Source organism: Pongo abelii, chromosome 8 (genome assembly GCF_028885655.2).
Source record: "Pongo abelii isolate AG06213 chromosome 8, NHGRI_mPonAbe1-v2.0_pri, whole genome shotgun sequence".
NCBI lineage: Eukaryota > Metazoa > Chordata > Mammalia > Primates > Hominidae > Pongo > Pongo abelii.
In genome coordinates, this window is record NC_071993.2 from 2199766 (window position 1) to 2220047 (window position 20282).

General features: G+C 37.2%; 1 long non-coding RNA gene and 1 other non-coding gene across 2 annotated transcripts in view; both read left to right on the forward strand.

The window, feature by feature from the left end:
* The first annotated feature begins 5716 nt into the window (after positions 1-5716).
* Positions 5717-5818, forward strand: LOC112135297 (U6 spliceosomal RNA). The gene has a single exon (XR_002916599.1). It is a non-coding gene; the product is annotated as a U6 spliceosomal RNA (small nuclear RNA).
* An 8312-nt stretch (positions 5819-14130) lies between these two features.
* Positions 14131-20282, forward strand: part of LOC129048139 (uncharacterized) — a 32157-nt gene continuing 26005 nt past the window's right edge. Inside the window, exons 1-2 of the long non-coding RNA XR_008510236.1 lie at positions 14131-14173; positions 18549-18603. This is a non-coding gene — a long non-coding RNA (uncharacterized LOC129048139). The remainder of the gene's footprint in view (positions 14174-18548; positions 18604-20282) is intronic.

Below are 20282 nucleotides of genomic sequence, written 5' to 3' on the forward strand. Positions count from 1 at the left end.
TTCGATGCAGTCCTATTTTTCATCCCTAATTCCAACAGCACTGGGGGTCCCTGCACCTTTTGAGAATCTGCATTTATTTATTTATGTATTTTTTGTTTTGTTTTGTTTTCTGAGACAGAGTCTCACTCTGTCACCCCAGCTGGAGTGCAGTGGTGCATGGCTTACTGCAGCCTGACCTCTCAGGCTCAAGTGATGCTCCCACTTCAGCTTCCTAAGTAGCTGGGACCAAAGGCATGCATCACCACACCCAGCTATTTTTTTTGTAATTTTTATAGAGACGGGGTCTCGCCATGTTGCCTACGCTGGTCTTGAATTCCTGGGCTCAAGCAATCCACCCACCTTGGCCTCCCAAAGTCCCTGGATTACAGGTATGAGCCAACGTGCCCAGGCTTGAGGATCGGCATTTAAATCACATTGTTTTCCATCTTTCCTCACCATGAGCTTGCAGTGCCTGTTTGGATCTGCTAGATGAATTTCTAGTCAACTGTTTTCTTTCCAGATTACAATATTGTTTAATGGCTTTCTGCTCCCCTGATGGTCAGCTCTTTGTGGGTTTGCATATTTATTTTTAAATGCCTTTGCCATGGTACTGAGGATGTGGAAGAAGGATCTATTAGACACATTCAATCTATTTCCACTTTCTGAACTCCAAAGTGTCTTTACTTAATAAAAATAGTAACTTGCTCATTCAACGTATGAAGGTTAAATTAAGATGTAATATTATTTTATCTCTGCTGTATGTGCTCAATAGATATTTAATTAATGGAATTTTGTGTATGCACGTATCTTAATTAACACAGATAGGTATGAATTATGTGTGCTTACCTCTACCTATAAATATCAATGCATTTGAATATATGTGTAATATGTGGTAATATTCTTTTACATAAGTTGGTAAGTGTACCTACCATCATTCCCTTGGAAAACTGAAGACTAAAATACTATAAAAGATAAGTATGTTTAAGTAGTTATAAGCAAAGTATATATGTATATATATGTAGAATAAATATTGTATTTTTCTGTTAGAATTGAAAACCTTAGGTTGTACTAGAGTCCTTCAATTTTTATGCTAAGTATTGGTTGTAACCTGAATATGATAGTAGTTAGCATGAACGCTGAAATCATAGTTTTGCCATTTGAAATATGACTGAGTGAGATAATAGTGTTCTTCGGTGAGCATTTTGAGTTTTGTGCTTCACATCTGTAAACTGATAAAATCCTATTATGCCTTCCAGCTGTGATGCTTATACCATGGGCTGCAGAATTATAAGATAAAACATTCTACATAAGCATTGAGAATCGTCTGAACCTCTGCAGGGCTATCCTAAGTTGTTATTGACTTCAGACATCTTTTCTTACCCAAAGCAAGCTCAGATATCTTGGAAAGTGCTTGTCATTTTCATTTGTCTTATTTTTACTGTCCATCTTCTTTGTACCTCTGTACCTCCTTATGTGAAACTATTTCTGGTTGTGGATCCTCTTCTAGAATTAGTTGATTAAATCATAGACTCTTATTCTGAATTCCTTGACTACTGTCAAAACATATTTGTGTCAAAGTTTCAATCCCTGTCATCATCTGAGAAGCCTTGATTAGTTCACATTGCAGACTTTCTGTTTATAATGAGAGCATTTATTAGCATCTTGACCTTTCAGATCATTTATATCAAAACTAATATTCCAGGGCTTTATGTTTTAATGAATATACAGTTGTCAACACTTTTTATCTTCTTTTTATACTCTAAATCATGCTACTTTTGGTAAGCTATTTCTTTCTAATTAGTTTTTATGTTCAGATGGTAAAAGATAATGGAATTACTTACAGTTTTATTATTGATACATAGGATTTGGTTTGCAAATGTATAATATGCAATGATTATGTATGGTAATATAAACTATATGTAAGTTATGAAGCATAATGATGGAAGATGTATTCATGAACTCATCATACAAATTAAGAAATAAAATATTTGTTATATCACTAAACTACCCACGTGCTCCTTTTCAAATCCTATCCTCTCGTCTTAACTGGAGAAGATAGCACGATCTTGGATTTTGTTGTGTTTTTTTTTTTTCTCTTTGTTATTCTTTAGCTTTATCACAGAATATATCCCTGCACATTCTACTGTTTGGTTTTTGTATCTTTGATTTTATATAAATGGTATGCAGCCTTCTGCTATAGATGTAAAGTAACTTTTGATTAGTATTGGAAAGTGCCTGCTTTAATTTTAATCACATATTCAATGAGATAAAAGGTAAAATGTAGAATCTCAATGGAAAATTGGAAAGTATCAAAAGCAAACTAGATCGGAAGATGCAAACAAACAAACAAAAACAAAACAAAAAACAAACAAAAAGCTACACTCGAGATTTAGACTTTGGTGTTTGATTTAAAGTTAGATTAGAGATCATTAGGAAAAGTGGAGCAAGGACTTCTAAAAACACTTCTTTCCATAAAAACAAAGAGAACATTTCCCCAAAATTACCAAAATAAACTTTATTAAAACTCCAGAACATAACCAAAGGCTTATACTCATCTGGAAGCACTTATATGGAAGAAAACCAGCTAACTCTGGGTAGAAGAATGAGCTTTGTGATATTTTTACTTGCTCTATTCACATCACCCTCTGCCAGCTCCATGACAGCCTTGAAAATCAAATGCTGTGATCACAACTAGCAGCAAAGCAGCCAGTCAAAGGCTTAGAATGGAACTTGGCCTTTTTCAAAGTCCCAATCTCAGATGACGGTCATCATCTGACCTGTCCGGACTTGCTGTAGAAAGTCTCATTTGTAAAGCTTGTCTTCTGTTCACCTGGTGCAGACATTGCCCAGGGTGAACAGCCTTTTCTCAGAGGGTGTTTGTCAAAAACACAAACAAACAGAAGTAACTGTTCAATAACATAGCTGCCTGAGATTGGGAGAACACTTGAAACAAAAATAAGCTAAGTCAAAACCTTGAAAGTGAAATCTGGGGAAGAAGGTATTCCTGGGAGCTTTCAGAAGCTGCATTGGCTCCTGGGCATCCATAAGCCAAAGCACAAGCTTGGGTCTCTGCACATGGCCAGGGCTGTGCGATGTTCAGGGCAGGACAGAGAAGCACATACACACTCACTTCTGCTGAACCTGAAGGCTCTGCACAAACACGAAGTGAGGGCTGAGGCAGAGTTGTAAAGAAATGCACACCATGGCATGCCATAAAAACTTGTAAAAAGCCAAAGACAGAGAAAATGTATTGAAAACGGCAAGAGAGAAGCAACTCATTGCATACAAGGAAGCCTCAATGAGATTACAATTTATTTATCTTCAGAAACTATGGTGTCCAGAAGTCAGTAGGATGATGTATTAAAAGCACAGAAGGAAAGAAAGAAAGAAAGAAAGAAAGAAAGAAAGAAAGAGGCCATTAACCAATAATTATCTGTGCAGCACAATTGTTTTCACAAATGGAGAAAATACATTGCAAGATAAAAGCAAAAACAAAAACAAAACAAAATGTAAATAATTAGTCATTTTATTAGTCTTGCAAGTAATAGTGAAGGTAGCTCTTCAGGCAGAAATAAAATGACCCTAGACAGTAACTCAAATCTACATCAAGAAACAAAGGGCACTGATGAAAGGAATTGCATAGTTAAGTAAAAAAGACAATATAAATGTATTTTTTGTTAATGACATTATCTCTCTTATTTGATTTGAAAACAATTAGATAAAGTAATAATTATAAGACTGCATTGATGGGGTAGAAAAGATAACATATATTTTTATGGAAAATAATAAAAATAAATTTAAGGGAAAGGAGCCTTATGAAGAGAGACTAAAATAATCTCAATAAAACACTGGTAAATAGAATTCGGCAGCATATTGAAAAGACTATATAGCATGACAGCTATGGTTTCAACTTTTAAGTTTCCTTAAAAGCTTTGTGTTGAAGACTTAATCCCCAATGCAGCAGTGTTGATATCTATGGTCTTTAAGAGGTGATTAGGTCATGAGAGCCAAGTCCTCATGAATGACTTAATGCCATTATCACAGCCATGGGTTAGTGATTGTGAGAGTGGGTTTGTAATAAAAGCAGCCCCCTATTGTTCTTTCTGTCCCATGTCTTGCTTCTGCCTTTCCACCTTCCACCACGTAACTAGGCAACAAGAAGGCCCTCACCAGATGTCTGGGCAGATGCTGGTGCCATGCTGTTGGACTTCACAGCCTCCAGAAGCCAAATAAATCTCTATTCTCTATAAATAACCCAGTCTATGGTATTCTGTTATAGTATCAGCAAACAGTCTAAGAAAATGACCAAGTGAGACTTTCCCCAAAACTGCAAGGTTGGTTTCCTGCTAGAAAATCAATTGAAGTAATGTATTTTATCAAGAAAACAAAAGCCCAAAATTACATATCATCTCAATAGACACAGAAAAAATATCTGTTAAAATCCAACACCCATTTATGATGAAAATACTCAACAACTAAGAATAGAATAGAGCCCCTCAAACTGATAAAGGGTATCTCAAAATACCCATATCTAATGCTATTCTTAGTCATGAGAGACTGAAAGCTTTCCCTTGGGGGTCAACGATAAGACAGAAATGCCCTGTCTTACAATGTATACTCAAATTCTACTTGATTTCTAGCAAGGGCAAGTAGTCAAGTAAAGCATCTAGATTGAAAGTAAAGAAGTAAATCCATGTCTATTTGCAAGGACAATCTAATTTATAAAACATCATAATGAATCCACAAAAAAACAACCTTTAAAGTTAATAAATACAACCAGCAGGATTGCAGCCTACAAGATCAGTATAAAAAATCCATTGTAACTTTATTTAAAATAGCATCCAAAATGAAACATTTTAAAATAAATTTAACAAAAGAAGTGAATATGTGTACAGTGAAGGCTACAAAGCATCACTGACATAAATTAAAGACCCAATTGAATGGAATCTAGTCTATGCTCATTGATTGGAATTTCTATATTGTTTAGATGACAATATGCTCCAAGATGATCTACAGATTCAATACAATTACTATCGAAACCTACCTTTGTTTTTGCATTAAGTAACAAAATGATCCTAAAATTCATATGGAAAATTGAGGTACCCCAAAAAGCAAAAAAAAAAAAAAAAAAAAAAACAAAGAAAACTTAAAAAATAATAATTTTGGAGAACTTCTAAGTTCTTATTTCAAAACTTACTACGAAATAAAGGCAGACAGAATAAACAATAAAAGAAGAAGATAATCTTGATTGTCTCTAAGCTAATTATTTTGAATTTAAATGAAATGTTCAAGTACCCAGAAAAAATAGAAAATCAGCAAAGGTGACTGAGAAATAGAAAATCCGAAAGGCCTAAAAATCACAGTGCAATTTAAACTTTATTTAAAAACATTCCAATGAAGAAATTCCCCCAAACTGTAATTAAACATAGTTTACAAAATATTAAGTAATTCCAAATTTAGAAAACTCTTTCCAAAATTAAAATACAGAATACTACTGATCTTGTCATATGAGACCAGTATTGCCCTCATATGAAAATCAAAGCAATGAAAATGTAAAAATATTATCCTCCCCAAATAGATTACTTGCAACTCTAATGCAAATCTCAGTAGATTACCCTGTACAATTTGATAAGAAAACGCTAAAATCTCCACTAGGATGAAAAGGTCAGAAATAGACAAATTTTAAAGAAGGAGCAAATTGTGGAATAATTTGTTTTACTGGATACCAAGATTTTTATAGTTATAGCAATTAAGATAATATGGCGTTTCGATATAGAGAAGATTAGCATGGCCCCAACGCAAGGATGACGTGCAAATTTGTGAAGCGTTCCATGTTTTTGGGTCATCATGAACAGATGAATAAAGGGCTCTTTTTGTCATTTTCTGAAAAATAATAAAAAATATTTTCCTTTCTTCAAGGAAGTGAATATTTTATAGCTGAAGGAATGGCTTCCAAAGAGTATGAATAAGTTCAGTTATAAAAGATACCAGTAAAGAAAAATAAAACAAAATAAACAAAATGGAGGAAGTATCCCCCCCGGTTTAAGACAAAAAAAGAAAAGATAATATGGTGTTTCTACAATGATAGAGAAATACTACAATAAAATTGAATGGAAAACCCAAAATCATACCCATTCATAAAAACCATAGATTTAAAACAAAACTGTCACTGAAGTCAATGAAAAAAGTATGGCCTTTTCAATAAGCAGAACTTGGTTAATTGTATAGTCATAGTAAAAAATATATATATTTGCATTATTTATGTATTTTGTATATATACACACACACACACACACACACACACACATACTTAAATCCCTAAAACATAGCTTCCTACTTCACATCATATAAATATAGGAAGTATTATAGATGTAAGTAAGAAAGATAGGATAAATATATCTTTTCGATTCTAAAATATTTTCATTTTTGATAAAAAAAGTCACCTTGAATAAGACTTAAAAGCATTAACTGTAAGTGAAAATCCTGATAAATTTAACAATGCTATAATTAAGAACTTTTACTTACCAAAGGACAAATGGATAGAATAAAAAGGCACATCACAGTGGGTAAAATATATTTACAGGCCAGGCGCGCTGGCTCATGCCTGTAATCCCAGCACTTTGGGAGGCTGAGGCAGGTGGATCACCCGGGGTCAGGAGTTTGAGACCAGGCTGACCAACATGATGAAACCCCATCTCTACTACAAATACAAAAAATTAGCTGGGAGTGGTGGCAGGAGCCTGCAATCCCAGCTATCAGGAGGCTGAGGCAGAAGAATCGCTTGAATCCGGGAGGCAGAAGTTTCAGTGAGCTGAGATCATGCCATTGCACTCCAGCCTGGGCAACAAGAGTGAAACTCCAACTTAAAAAAAATTTTTTTTACAAAATATGTAACTGGCAATGGCTTTGAATGCAGAAAATATGCAATGTGAAACATTTTCAAGTACTCCTGAAAACAAATTTGCATAATTTACTAAATGTGAATAAATTCATGTTCTAAGACTCATAAATACTATTTTCAAATCCATTTCCCAACAGAAATATGTTCACATATGCCTGAAGATACCTGTATAAAAATGCTTAAGACAGTATTTTTTATTGAAGCCGTAAACTGGAAAAATTACCTCAACAGTGGTTACAGATAAATATATTGTGGTACATTCATTCAGTGCAGTACAGCAATCACAACAAATAAAATATCATCACACAACAAAATAGGTGATTCTCACAAAAATAAAGAACACCTAGAATTCTGCCTTTATAAAAGAAAAGTAAATAGGAAAAAATGAAACTCCAGTGTTAAGGAACAAATGTGAGAGTGTAATATTACAAGGAAAAGTAAGTCAGTAATTTTCATAAAAGTCAGGAGAGAAGAGACGGGGAGTGAGCCCTCGAAGAGGTTCTAGAGTGGAGTGCTAGCATGTTGAGTTTCCTGACTTGTGTGGTGCTGTGTTTATTTGTTATAATGCATTGGGTTTTATTCTGTTTATCTATCTATCTATCTATCTATCTATCTATCTATCATCTATCTATCTATCTATCTATCTATCTGTCTGTCAATGTGTCTATCTCTTTATTTTTGAGACAGGGTCTGGCTATGACCCAAGGTGGAGTGCAGTGGTGCAATCTCGGCTCAATGCAGCCTCGACCTCCCCAGGCTTGGGACCTCCCAGGCTCAGGTCATTCTCCCACCTTAGCGTCCCAAGTAGCTGGAACTGCAGGTGCACACCACCAAGCAGCTGATTTGTGTATTTTTTAATAGAGATGGGATTTCACCATGTTGCCCAGGCTGGTCTAGAAAGATGAAGATTCACATGGTACTGACATTTTTGTAAGGCAACATCTGATATATAATTCCTGCTTTGAATTCCTTACTTATAAACTGGAATAAAAATAGCCCTGTTCACAAAAAAAGCCAAACTCTGTAAAATATTTGAAGAGGTTTATTCTGAGTCAGATTAGAGAAACATGGCCTGGGACACAGCTTCAGGAGGTCCGAAGAATGTGTGCCCCGGGTGGTTGGGTTATAGATTGGTTTTACACATTTTAGCGGACAGGCGTTACAGGCAAAGACATAGATCAATACACATAAGACACACATTGGCTCAGCCTGGAAAGGCAGGACATCTCAAAGCAGGGATCTTCCAGGTTCTAGGCAGATTCAAAGATTTTCTGATGGGCAATTGGTTGAAAGAGTTAAGCCCTGCTTAGAGAGTTAAAGTCAGCATAAAGAAATGCTTGAGTTAAGATAAGGGGGTGGGGGTGGTGGAAGCCCAGGCTCTTGTCATGTAGATGAAGCCTCCAGGTAACAGGCTTCAGAGAGAATAGACGGTAAACAAACACCGCATGTTCTCACTCATAGGTGGCAATTGAACAATGAGAACACATGGACACAGGAAGGGGAACATCACACACCGGGGACTGTTGTGGGGTGGGGGGAGAGGGGAGGGACAGCATTAGGAGATATACCTAATGCTAAATGAGGAGTTAATGGGTGCAGCACACCAACATGGCACATGTATACATATGTAACTAACCTGCACGTTTTGCACATGTACTCTAAAACTTAAAGTATAATAATAATAAAATTAAAAAAAAAAATGTCTCTTATTGGACCTTAGAAGGTGTCTCTGGAAACGACCTAGTGAGGGACCGGCATCCTTTTTACACTTACACTTTTACTTGCGCTTTTTACAGACTGCAAATTTCCCCCACAAGAGATGACTTTGCAGGCCTTTCCAAAATTGCCAAATAAATATATTTTGAGGTAAAATACTTGGATTTGCTTTAGGGTCTGCGATGTGTCATGTGATGCTATACCAGAGTCAGGTTGGGATTTGGTGTCTTACTGCTACAAAGAGCCTGCTTTGTCAATCTCCAGATCTCTGTTTTAACGTGAATGCTGGTCAGTTGTGCCTGAATTTCAGAGGGAGCAGGGTGTAATGAGGCATGTCTGCCTTTCCCTTCCTGTCATGGCCTAAACTAGTTTTCAGGTCTCTTTGCAATTCCTTAGGCCAAGAGGGCGGGGCCGTTCTGTCCATCGGGGGACTAACAATTTTATTTTTGCTTTGCAGTCTGTACCTCATGAAGTTGTTGGTATGTACTTTTAAATGGATTCGAACAGGAAAAAGCACTTGGAATTGTGTCTGACACACAACAAGCACTCAACAAATGTCAGCTTTTGTTGCCATTAGCCTAATTTTCAGTGTCATCCGTGTTATAAAAGGATCTATATCTCTTCTTGTAGCATAAATGCAGGCAGATTTGGCACTTAACTAATGATGAGTAAAGTAATCAACAATAGCTAATGTATAGTGAAAAAAATAACATTAGATTTTGTCTCTGGTCAACTTTCCCTATTATATATTGCAGAAGCAAACAAATATGTTCTGCATTCTATCAAACGGTATAAAATACAGTGCTCCTTGGAGCACAATAGGGCTTTCAGTGCAAATATACAACAAGTTAGTAACACTGAAACTTTGGCAATGGCTAATCAATATTTTACTTGCTTCAGGGTCCAAGACTACTTGATTTTTTTTTCTTTCTTTGCTTTTTTTTTTTTTTTTTGAGACATAGTTTCGCTCTTTTTGCTCAGGCTGGAATGCAATGGCACGATCTCGGCTCACTGCAACCTCTGCCTCCTGGGATCAAGTGATTCTCCTGCCTCAGCGTCCCAAGTAGCTGGGATTTCAGTCGTGTGCCACCATGCTTAGCTAATTTTTAAATATTTTTAGTAGAGATGAGGTTTCACCATGTTGGTCAGGCTGGTCTTGAACTCCTGACCTCAGGTGATCCACCTACCTTGGCCTCCCAAAGTGCTGGGATTACGGGCATGAGCCACCGCGCCCGGCTGGCTGCTGTTTAAGATAAGAAAAATAGAGCATTTGGGGTCAATAAAATGTAGAAAAAATCACATCTACAAACGTATGGGAAAAAAAAGTTAATATTTCAACCACCATTAATGTGGCAGTTTATTTCTCGTAAATTTCTTTATGGATCATGGTTTTTATAATTTTGTAACACTATCTGAAGCTATTCTCTCAATGTTTTCTCATTATTTATATGATCATTGTCAAACATTTATGTGCCATTTATCAAAAAAAAAAAACCAACTCCATTTACATTTCAACATGCAGTTTTTTAAGATCTTCCCCCAACACCTGTAATTGACTTACTGACACTTCATATATGCTGTGCTCTAATTTATTTCCACCTAATCATCATCAATATTTTCAAAGGATAAACACAGGACACTTTGGTTTTCCTATGAATTTTTCATTTTGTTTTCTTTTATCTCAGTTATAGGAAAGGGAAGATGTGGTAGGATGAGATGATGACTACCTCATGGGAATTCATCTGGGGAAATGAATATTTAAAAAGTGACATGACATCTACTTTGAAGAGTCAAGGAAAATATACTTCAAACTGGGTGTGAAGGAAGAGAACAGTAGTAGCTCAGAGCTGGCCAACAATCAGACTTCCACACGAGGTGCAAGGAACACACTTTACTTACTTGCACGACCACACAGAGCTGGAAATCCTTCTGCTTCACATAATGGTCTGGTTATATTCTTTCTTTTAGCAATAGCATTTTGAGTGAGACTTCCTAGGTTGATTCATAGATACGGTTTTCTGCCATAAAACTGTCAGAGGCATGTGAACCAGAGCAACTCCATCTTGAATAGGGACTGTGTAAAATAAGGCTGAGACCTACTGGGCTGCATTCCCAGATGGTTAAGGCATTCTAAGTCACAGGATAAGACAGGAGGTCAGCACAGGATACAGATCACAAAGACCTTTGCTGATAAAACCGGTTGCAGTAAAGAAGCCAGCTCTAACCCACCCAAACCAAGATGGCAACAAGAGTGATGTCTGGTTGTCTTCACTGTTACACTCTCATTAGCCCCATGATAATTTACAAATGCTATGGTAACATCAGGAAGTTACTCTACACGGTCTAAAGAGAGGAGGCAGGAATAATCCACTCCTTGTTTAGCATATCATCAAGAAATAACCATAAAAATGGGCAACCAGCAGCCCTTGGGGCTGCTCCATGGAGTAGCCATTCTTTTATTCCTTTACCTTCTTAATAAACTTGTTTTCACTTTACGGACTCTCCCTGAATTCTTTCTTGCACGAGATCCTGTAACGAAAGGGCTGATAGACATAACTTACTTTTACATGAAATATTCTTAATACCACTTCAAGTAAAACTTTTCAGAAATCTCCAAACACCCTGTTTCTTAGTGAATTCTTAACCTTGTACCGTCCTTTTTCCTCCTTCGTTGAGACCTAGCATAATCCTTTTTAATCATATGTGTATACAGACCCACCCTTATATTCATTATCACATTATTTATTAAATGTGCATTCTTAATGTAAATGCCAAATAGTATTCTTGGAATCAGATCTCAAAAGAAAATAAAATCCCAAAGATATTGTGAGAATTTAAAGTATTGTTGGAGAAAGGACATATCTTTGATCTTCATTGAGTTTCCACACTATCCTAGAATGTGATGTATTTTTATCTCATGCCTGAAGTAAGGAAATTATTTTGTTGTGGATTCACTGAGATAAGAGTTGGAGGTTTGTGGCCCCAACTTCAGGAGAAAAACTTGTGATTGCAGCTCAGAACAGAAATTTCGCCCAAGGATCTGCTTCTGTTTACACAGAACTGTTTTCCTTTTGAGGCTACACTCCCCTTCTGTGAATTCCCTGATGATATTAGAGATGTTATCATGCTAAGAGCTTCATGCCACACAGAGTTGGTTGTGATCAGAGCTTTGCGAAGCCATCGTCCTCACACAGTCCTAGGAGTGAAATCCAAAGTGAAGCTTGGCTTGTCCATCAGCAAAGGTATCCTTTGTTCTATGACTGGGAGAGGATGGCTTCTGTGAAAATACTGCTTTTCATTTCACCAGACCTCAAAGTGATGCAGAAAAATATTTTGCCCTCTCATCTGTGCTTCTTTACCTTTCATGGCAGGGCTAATTTTTCAGTTCTAATGACAACTTCACTATAACATCAATCAAGTATAAAAGCTGTCTCTGTCAGAGAGGAAAGACCCTTTATGCAAAAAAAATTTGATGCGGAAAACAAAAGTTAAGCCACACAGCAATTAGAAACACATTTTGGATGTATTTTTTTCCTCCATTTTCAAGGGCAAAAACAAAGAAAAATTACTTTTAGGGCAACGGTATGTATGTTCTCAGACCACGCCAAATGTGTCATATGTTTGCAAAGTGCCTCCTCTGTTTAAAGGTATACTCTTTCATTTAGAAATACTTTACCTAAACAAACTCTTAAGGAATTTGGGTGGAAAATGTAAAAGTTAGGAACATTTAAACTATTAAAATTAAGTATTTAAAATTCAACATGTATACGTTTTATTATGTGTTGATATCACAGAAAGGAAAACAGTCTTGTGTAAAGAGAAGCAGATCCTTGGGTGAGGTCTCTGAGATTTTATCATGATAGATACATCTAAGAAATACATTTGTTAGATAAATATTTATGATTAACTCAATGCTTTTAATTTTAAAAATACAAAGTGAATTTCAATCTATAAAAATATTTTTATCAAATGAGAAAGTAAGTCTGTATGAATTAGAAATCAGAAGAACTAATTTTTATACAATAACTAGCCATGAGACGAATTAACTACATTAAAGATTGCAGGAATCTCAGGAAATCAGTGTATGGAGAAAAAACAGCAACATTTTATTTTAGTAGGAAGAGTGACTTATTTGCTCTAATTATGAGCTTCTGTATTTTTTCCTGTTTTTCTAGATATTTATTATCATATAATGAGGCACAGTTAACATAAAACGTGTTATTTTAAAACATTAACAGCAGACTCTCAAACTGCAACCTTACAGATCTGAAGGACCATATGTAGATATTGACCCAGACCAAGTAGCAGTGTCATTGGTTTGTTTGTTTTTTTTTTTCTGTGAAGGGCAAAAGAGTAAATAGCTTAGGCTTTGAGACTGTAAGGTACACACTGGTTCAACTCTGTAGCGGTCATAGACCATATGAAAATGAATGGGCACAGCTGTATTCCAATCAAACTTTTTTTATAAATGTAGGCAGTGGGCTAGCTTTGTTCTGCAGGCCATAGTTTGCTGACCCCTCTTCTGTAGCATGTTTTTCAAATAGTCATGCATAACGTGCTTTAAAATAATCTGGATTTTCTTCAGGGGTGGATTTAGTTTTTATAGTGACTGAACATTATAAATAGAGAAGATTTTCTTTAGGAAAAAAGAACAAAATTGTGAATATAAATTAGGAAGGTAGGTATTTAGTGTTAGAAATGAAATCATACTGAATATCACAAAATTATAAAATCCATAAAATATTATAGTATTTGTATCAATTGTCTGAAATATCTCACTAACACATCTTTCCTATATTTTTGGCTCATACTTTTTCATCTCTTTTTGATTTGTAACGTCACTTTCTACACGGGTAGTAGAAAGTTCATGCCCACTTTTCTAACACACTTATTAAAGTTTGTTAGTAATAGGTACAAATAAATTGTTTTCCATATAATATAGACGTGATATTGGTCATGTCCTGCAAATAATCCAGGACTACTATCAACTTTGAAAAAAAATAAAAAAAGAAACAAGAAAAAACCCCTCCACCAAATGTCCAGTGTAGACCCATGAGGTTTGAGTGTGTTTTCCACAGACCTGTCCTGGCTCTGCACATTTCTAACCCCGTTTCCTCTGCATCCTCTACGTGTTGTCTTGCCTGTGCCCCAGCACAGAAAGCCACTGAGCTCCGCACGTGTGTGACAGGTGGCTGGACTGGCTGAGTGGGGCAGGAGACGGCTCTCCCCCACCCACGAGAAACATCGGGTGATGGTTCAGCAATAATTGCATTGCCTCTCTGAGGGTGATAATCCAGCAGTGCCGGGGAGGCGCCCTTTCCTAATGGTCCACACCTGTTAACATCAAAATGTTCATTGAATGCGGGCCCCAGGGAGAAGAAACTTTCTGTGGATGCGTACTAAGAGACGAAAATGGCGATGTAGGATCTTGAGGGTACACAGCACCGGAAACGGGAAGAAAGCCTCAGGGGACCTGTGTGTCAGTCCCTAAGCACACTGCGCATGCGCATTTCCCAGGGCAAGGAGGGCTCTGCGCATGCGGACAGTGCACCCTGAGGGAAGAATCACGGGAAAGGGGTGAGTCTATCAAAATCTTAGGCTCACGGTTAAACCGGACACTTGACCTTCTCTCTTTAACCTTCATGTGCCCGCTCGGATCTCTTCCAAGGGCACCTTTCGTTCTTTCCTGTTATAAGCCCTCTTTAAGTAGACTTCTATTCCTGCCCTAGAACTTGCCTCCGTCTCTTTTCCTGCTTTATGCCCCTCAGTCAAATTAGTCAAATTCTTTTTTCTGAGGAGGCAAGGGCTGAAGTTGCTACGAACCCATTGGGATTTGAGCTGGTAACTCAGGTCTCTGCCACCGGTAATACGTGGGTGCTGCCAGGGTCCTGGTGCTGTGAATCAACCTAGAGAGGAACAGGCCAGAACTATCCCTATAGGCAGAAACTATCCCTATAGACAGCAGGAAATGGCTTCACCAAACTGAACTCAGAAGTGACCCCAGATAAGTCACAGACAGACGTCTCACTCAAAATAAATGTATTACCAAGTCAGTTTCCCATAACGAATTCTCCCAAACAGCCATGCCCATTACAAAAGGAAGTGTGATGGTGGGAAAGTCATGGCCAAAGGAAGGTCTTTAGTAAGAACAGAAACATCCTACGTTTGCAGAGTTCACAAAGACATTTGACCATGTGTGTGTGCCTGGTCTCCCAGACCCTTGGATGCAGCTGTTGTCAGAAAAGGTCACCAGAGCTTTAGCCCCATTCACATCCTAGCAGAGTCACGTCCAGATTTCCTTCAAATGGAGACCTCGACCCCCATCCCGGATCAGGGGACTGTAAATCTCTGGGCACATGGCCTGGAAGGGCTATGTAATGATCAGAACAACCTTCTAATAGACCCTCAGCAGCCTGGGCCTCCTCTAACATCCAGGGTCGATAAAGATGTTTGGAAAACCAGAGATGTACCTCATTCCAGAATATTACACAAGCACTCTAGTTATAGAAAATCCTCCCTTGTTTGAATCAAAATAAACTATTAAATTTGGGTGTAAGTGATACATGCTTGTATTTTATCAGTGGGTGTATTCGCAGATGCTGAGGAGTTATTTGTTACACCTATAAGTTTATATTGACAATTTCATAATTATTTTAGTTCACGGTTTAAATTTCATAGAGATTTCATACCTTTTGAATACTTAATGCACAGATACAAAATATTTTTTCTTTTTCGTATATATAGTTAATTTAGTAGATACATAGGTGAGTAGGTAGATAGATGTATAGATATTCACAGTAGCTCTTAAGAACATACTTGGTACATGTGCCTTGCAATAAATATTGTTGAATAAATAAATGAGTATATAGGTTATCTTATTTGAGCATCAAAAAAACCTTTGATGTAACTTGGGCTCAAAATGAAAGAAAATTTGCCAGTGTTGATGCAAGAAATGTATTGCCAAATTTGGACTGGTCCCCAGATCTCTGGACTCCTAATTCTGGTCCATTATTCATCCTTTCAATTACCTGAAAAAAAGAAATTCTGTGTCTGCTTTCAAATGGGTAAGTGCAAATTAAACATTCATCCTGGACACTAAGCCATTTTTGAAGCCTTGAAAATAGCAATCACGTGGCTAGTCATTGTTATAATTAAAGATTTATTACATCCTACTTCACATATTCCAAGCAGTCTCCTAAGCCCTTTATAAATATTAACTTAGTAATTCCTCATCAAAGTGCCATAGAGAACCCTTGTTATTGTCCATATTACAGGTGAGGAAACTGAAGCACAGGTGGTTAAGCAGCTTCCCAAACCCATTCAGCCACAATCTAGAGAGGCTTAGGTTCACATCAGTACCTCTGGGTTCTGATTTCACGTTTTCTATCATGTACTATGACAATCTGATTCTCAAACACACAGACCTTGTGGAAAATGCAAATCCTAGAGTTTGAATTACCTAGATAAAAACGAATCTTTGTTTGAACCATGGCCGCTTAAACTATCCAATAACAAATATATATCAATATCTAAAATGGCCTTACAGGTCTTCCTACGAAATCAGCTTTTTTAACATGGTGGCAGTTTGTATTTTATTAATCAACATAAGGCTGGCCTGTCTTGGCTATTAACTATGACTTAAAGGAAATTTCCTATTCCTCCTGGACATTGGCAAATTCATCTCTAAATCATGTGGAAAATAGAATATAATTCATAAGTGGCCAGGGAGATAAAATGGCTGCTGTATAAGCGTCTCCAGTATATGGTCTATATTCTCAGTATTCACTCAGTGCGTTTTCTTCACTTATCATGGAGCTATGTTTGTAAGGTCTCAAGTCATCACAGGGCTATTTTTAAACGCCCCCATCACTTTCGAATTGTTTCCCAATCAGTGACTTGCGAGCTCTCCTTTAACTTTTAATCTTCTTTGACATTTCTTCACCCTGCTGTTGTTTGTGTTTTCTCACCATAAATCATCTCTGTCTAGGAGAAGCCACTCATCAGTCAAGGTCTCATCGCATCTTCGCTCCCCCGAGGCTCCTCCTATTTGGTAGGATTAAAGCTAGGATCGCCTGAGACCATGTAGATAGTTCAATAAACTGCTTAAGAAAACAGCCCTGCCCTTCTTTTACAAGCTGATCTCTGGCCCTCATTTCCAGCAGTTGCTATCCCAATCAATACTGGTATCTGAGTAATTAAAGGCTTCCAGGTTTAGAGTTCTTGCCTTCTTGTAGGCTCTCCTTATCTACAAAAACACTGACTTACATATTTGCTTCCACTGTCCTTGACTTTTCCAGCCGCAATCCACAATTACATTGCTATTTTTTATTCCAAATTGACTGCTGTGTCAGGTGAGCTATTTAAAAGACTTTTGCTCATACGATCCCTACTGTGGCCCACCCTGATAATATTTGACAGAGCCATTTGGTTTGTATCTGTTATCTTAGTGCCGAAGTAAATTCCATTCCCCTCCTCATGCATCTTTCCTGGATAAATAATTCCATTTCCATTGGATTATGCTCACCCCTTCATTAGCTCTCTGAAAAAGTGACTCCAGAACACCCTTTACAGTCTCAGAAGCTCTCTTTCTAACTCTGCCTTTCTGATGATCAATATCTGCACAATAAATGAAAAATTCAGTCAAGCCCAGCCATGACTGCAATGATGTGAATATGTGATATTACATAGATCACCAAACGTCATACAAAATTTTAAAAATCTGAGAAATGCTTCAGATGTTTTTCCTCAGACATCACTCATTGAGGCTGGAAGGCTTTCTATAAATTATGCAAGATGGCAGTCACATGATTCTGAATTTACAGAAGCCCAGATGTCCTTTTTACAAAACTGAGAGTCTATGGACAGGACAAGTGAGGGAGAAGACATTAAGGAGAAAATGATGGAGAAAAAATAAAAACAGAGCTGAGTAGTAAGAGAGAGGATGTGGTTTTAGTCAAGGCTACTCTGTGAAATGGCTCATAAGAGCCTTGCCAACAACTGTAAACATCCCCACTAACTGTAAAGAACCATCACCACCCACCACAAGCAACAGCCATCACCACCCACCACCAGCAACAGCCATCACCACCCACCACCAGCAACAGCCATCACCACTACCAGCAGCAACAACCATCACCACTACCAGCAGCAACAGCCATCACCACTACCAGCAGCAACAACCATCACCACCCAACAGCAACAGCCATCACCACCCATGACCAGCTACAGCCATCAACCACTACCACCAGCAACAGCCATCAGCCAGTAACACCTATCAGCAAAAGCCATCACCGCCCACCAGCAAAAGCCATCACCACTAACCACCTCCTCATATATGGGAGCCCATGGAAGATGGTGCTGGTCAGGGAAGAGCCATAGAGCAATAAAAAGACAAGTCAGGTGGTTAAAAAAAGTTCCAAGTTTTAACCACCAGAGGTCTATCCTTTGCTTACAAAGAAAATAAAAACTAAAGTGGGAAGTTCATGCCACTAGGAAAGACAAGGAGTCTGTAGATATATCTCTTGAAGACAAAGTCATTTCAGGAACAGCATAAGGAAAAGTTTATAACCATGGTCGAAAATAACACATTAAAAGTAGAGTCGGTCTGTTTTTGCTATGATAGTTTGCTTTACCCACATTCACAAATAAAGACACGATGGCTCATGCATCAGATCATGCGACCTTCACAAACTCACACAACAGCTAAAGTCAGTACATGCACCCAGGCAGCCCAGAGTCAAAACCAAAAGTCTTTCGCTGTGCTCACTATCATGGCTTTAGTTTTCAACAAAAATAACTATTCAATAAAGAGTTAAAACATTCCGCTTCAGTGAATCTTTGTAAATTTTCCACTTCCAGCTTTAACACTCTAAAAACTGCCCGTAATACTAAGGGGGAGCAAAAGAAAAAAAAATCAATAAAAGATTATATAATTGTATTTCTTATCTTCCAGTGCTGAAGCTATCCATAGAAAATCTAGTTATCAGAAGACACCCAACCTTGACAAGGTGAGCCTGGATTTGCCGCGGAGTAGCTTGTGATTTTTGAAGTGTTATTATGACAATTGCCATTATGGAGTTGTAGCTGTACCTTCTAATTTGGTTGTCAAGGGAGACAGGGAGCAATAATTAAGGCTAAAAGATGGAGAGTGGAAGCCTTATTAAAGGATATATTGAAGACGGGAATTTGATCTGAGAATTAGATTCTGATGAGCGCTGTTACTGCAGCCTGGGCACTCCTGAGTGACAGAGGCACCGCACAGGCAATTACAGCAACAGACATCTCCCTAATCTTTACAAGCCCAAACTCACTGCCACATCCATTTAAATTAATTTTTATGAAGCCTGAAAGTTTATAGCTTCACCAAATTGGAGATTTGTTTGTTTATTGTTCATAGGAAATATTTTTAGGGGAGCAAATAATGCTGAAAGCCATCACGTCTGTCTTGCTTGTCTTTTTAACTTGTAAAATTAATGCTATGAGATGAATCTGAAGGCTGCTGACTTTATGAAGCTGATGGGTATTTGACAGCCAAACATTATTATGATTATCAGTGGAAGGTCACAGCAAAGCATGTAAAAGTCACAGCTGATTCAGGAGCTCCCTACATTGAGCAAAGGATTGGGGAAAAAAACTAAATCACAGGCTTGTGCTGTTTGGTGTTATAAGTGAGAAATCAGTCTTCCTTGCCTTGCTGAAACTGAAATTTTCAGGAACGGATTTTAAACAACTTTGGACATAGTTATTTCAAGATGTCTGTTCCATAGAGATAGCAATAGTTCATTACCATCCACACTGAAAACCTATTTTAAGGAGTACTTTGCTGCACAAAGATTAATTTACTACATCATTTTTTTTCCTCCCAGTAACAGTAATGTAAATAATTGTTGTATCTTAAATTGGCATTATATTTTGATAGCCTAGTTTTTAATATACAAAGAACTGTTCAGTGTAACTGTTCAGAAACACGGAAATAGAGACAGAAAATAGGAATCTTTGGGAACAGCTCTCCATTTAAATCCCATTTATTGTTCTGATAGAGAGTGCTGGCTAAAGATGTTTCACCATAATAATAATGACTGAACCACGATTGTTTTGCAAGGAAGCTTCAAAAAATATCAGACATTTTTGTTGGTGATTTGGATATGGCAAAATCTGAAAACCCACCCTGATTAAAAGTATTCTGTTAATTCCCATCTGTTAAGACACTGTTATTTCCTGTTAAATTTCTATAATAGGGCTTTTATACATATATGAAGTTGAGCAACACTCTGTGATATTAACTGGTGATAGTTTTATAAGCTCGCCTAGTAATAAAAAGCATTAATATCACAAAATAAAAATCAGTAGATAGTACCTATAGATAATGGAAGAAGAAATAACATGTGGTCTTAATAATGAATGAGGAAAATACTAAAAAGAGTAACATTTCTATATATTGGAGAGGAACTGGGGAAAATGGGGAGTAGCTGAGTCCTCAGTACATGGGGATATTAGTTATAATTTCTCATATTAAGCAGCATAAAGCTATTACTTAGGGACATGGTGATTTAATATCAGAAATAATTAAATGATTTTAGTAGTTATCTTTGGGGGCACAGAAATGGGGATAAGAATGCTTCAGAGGGGGTGGAAGACAGAAATTTTCATTTATGATTTTTTTAATGATGTTCAAATATTTCTGTGA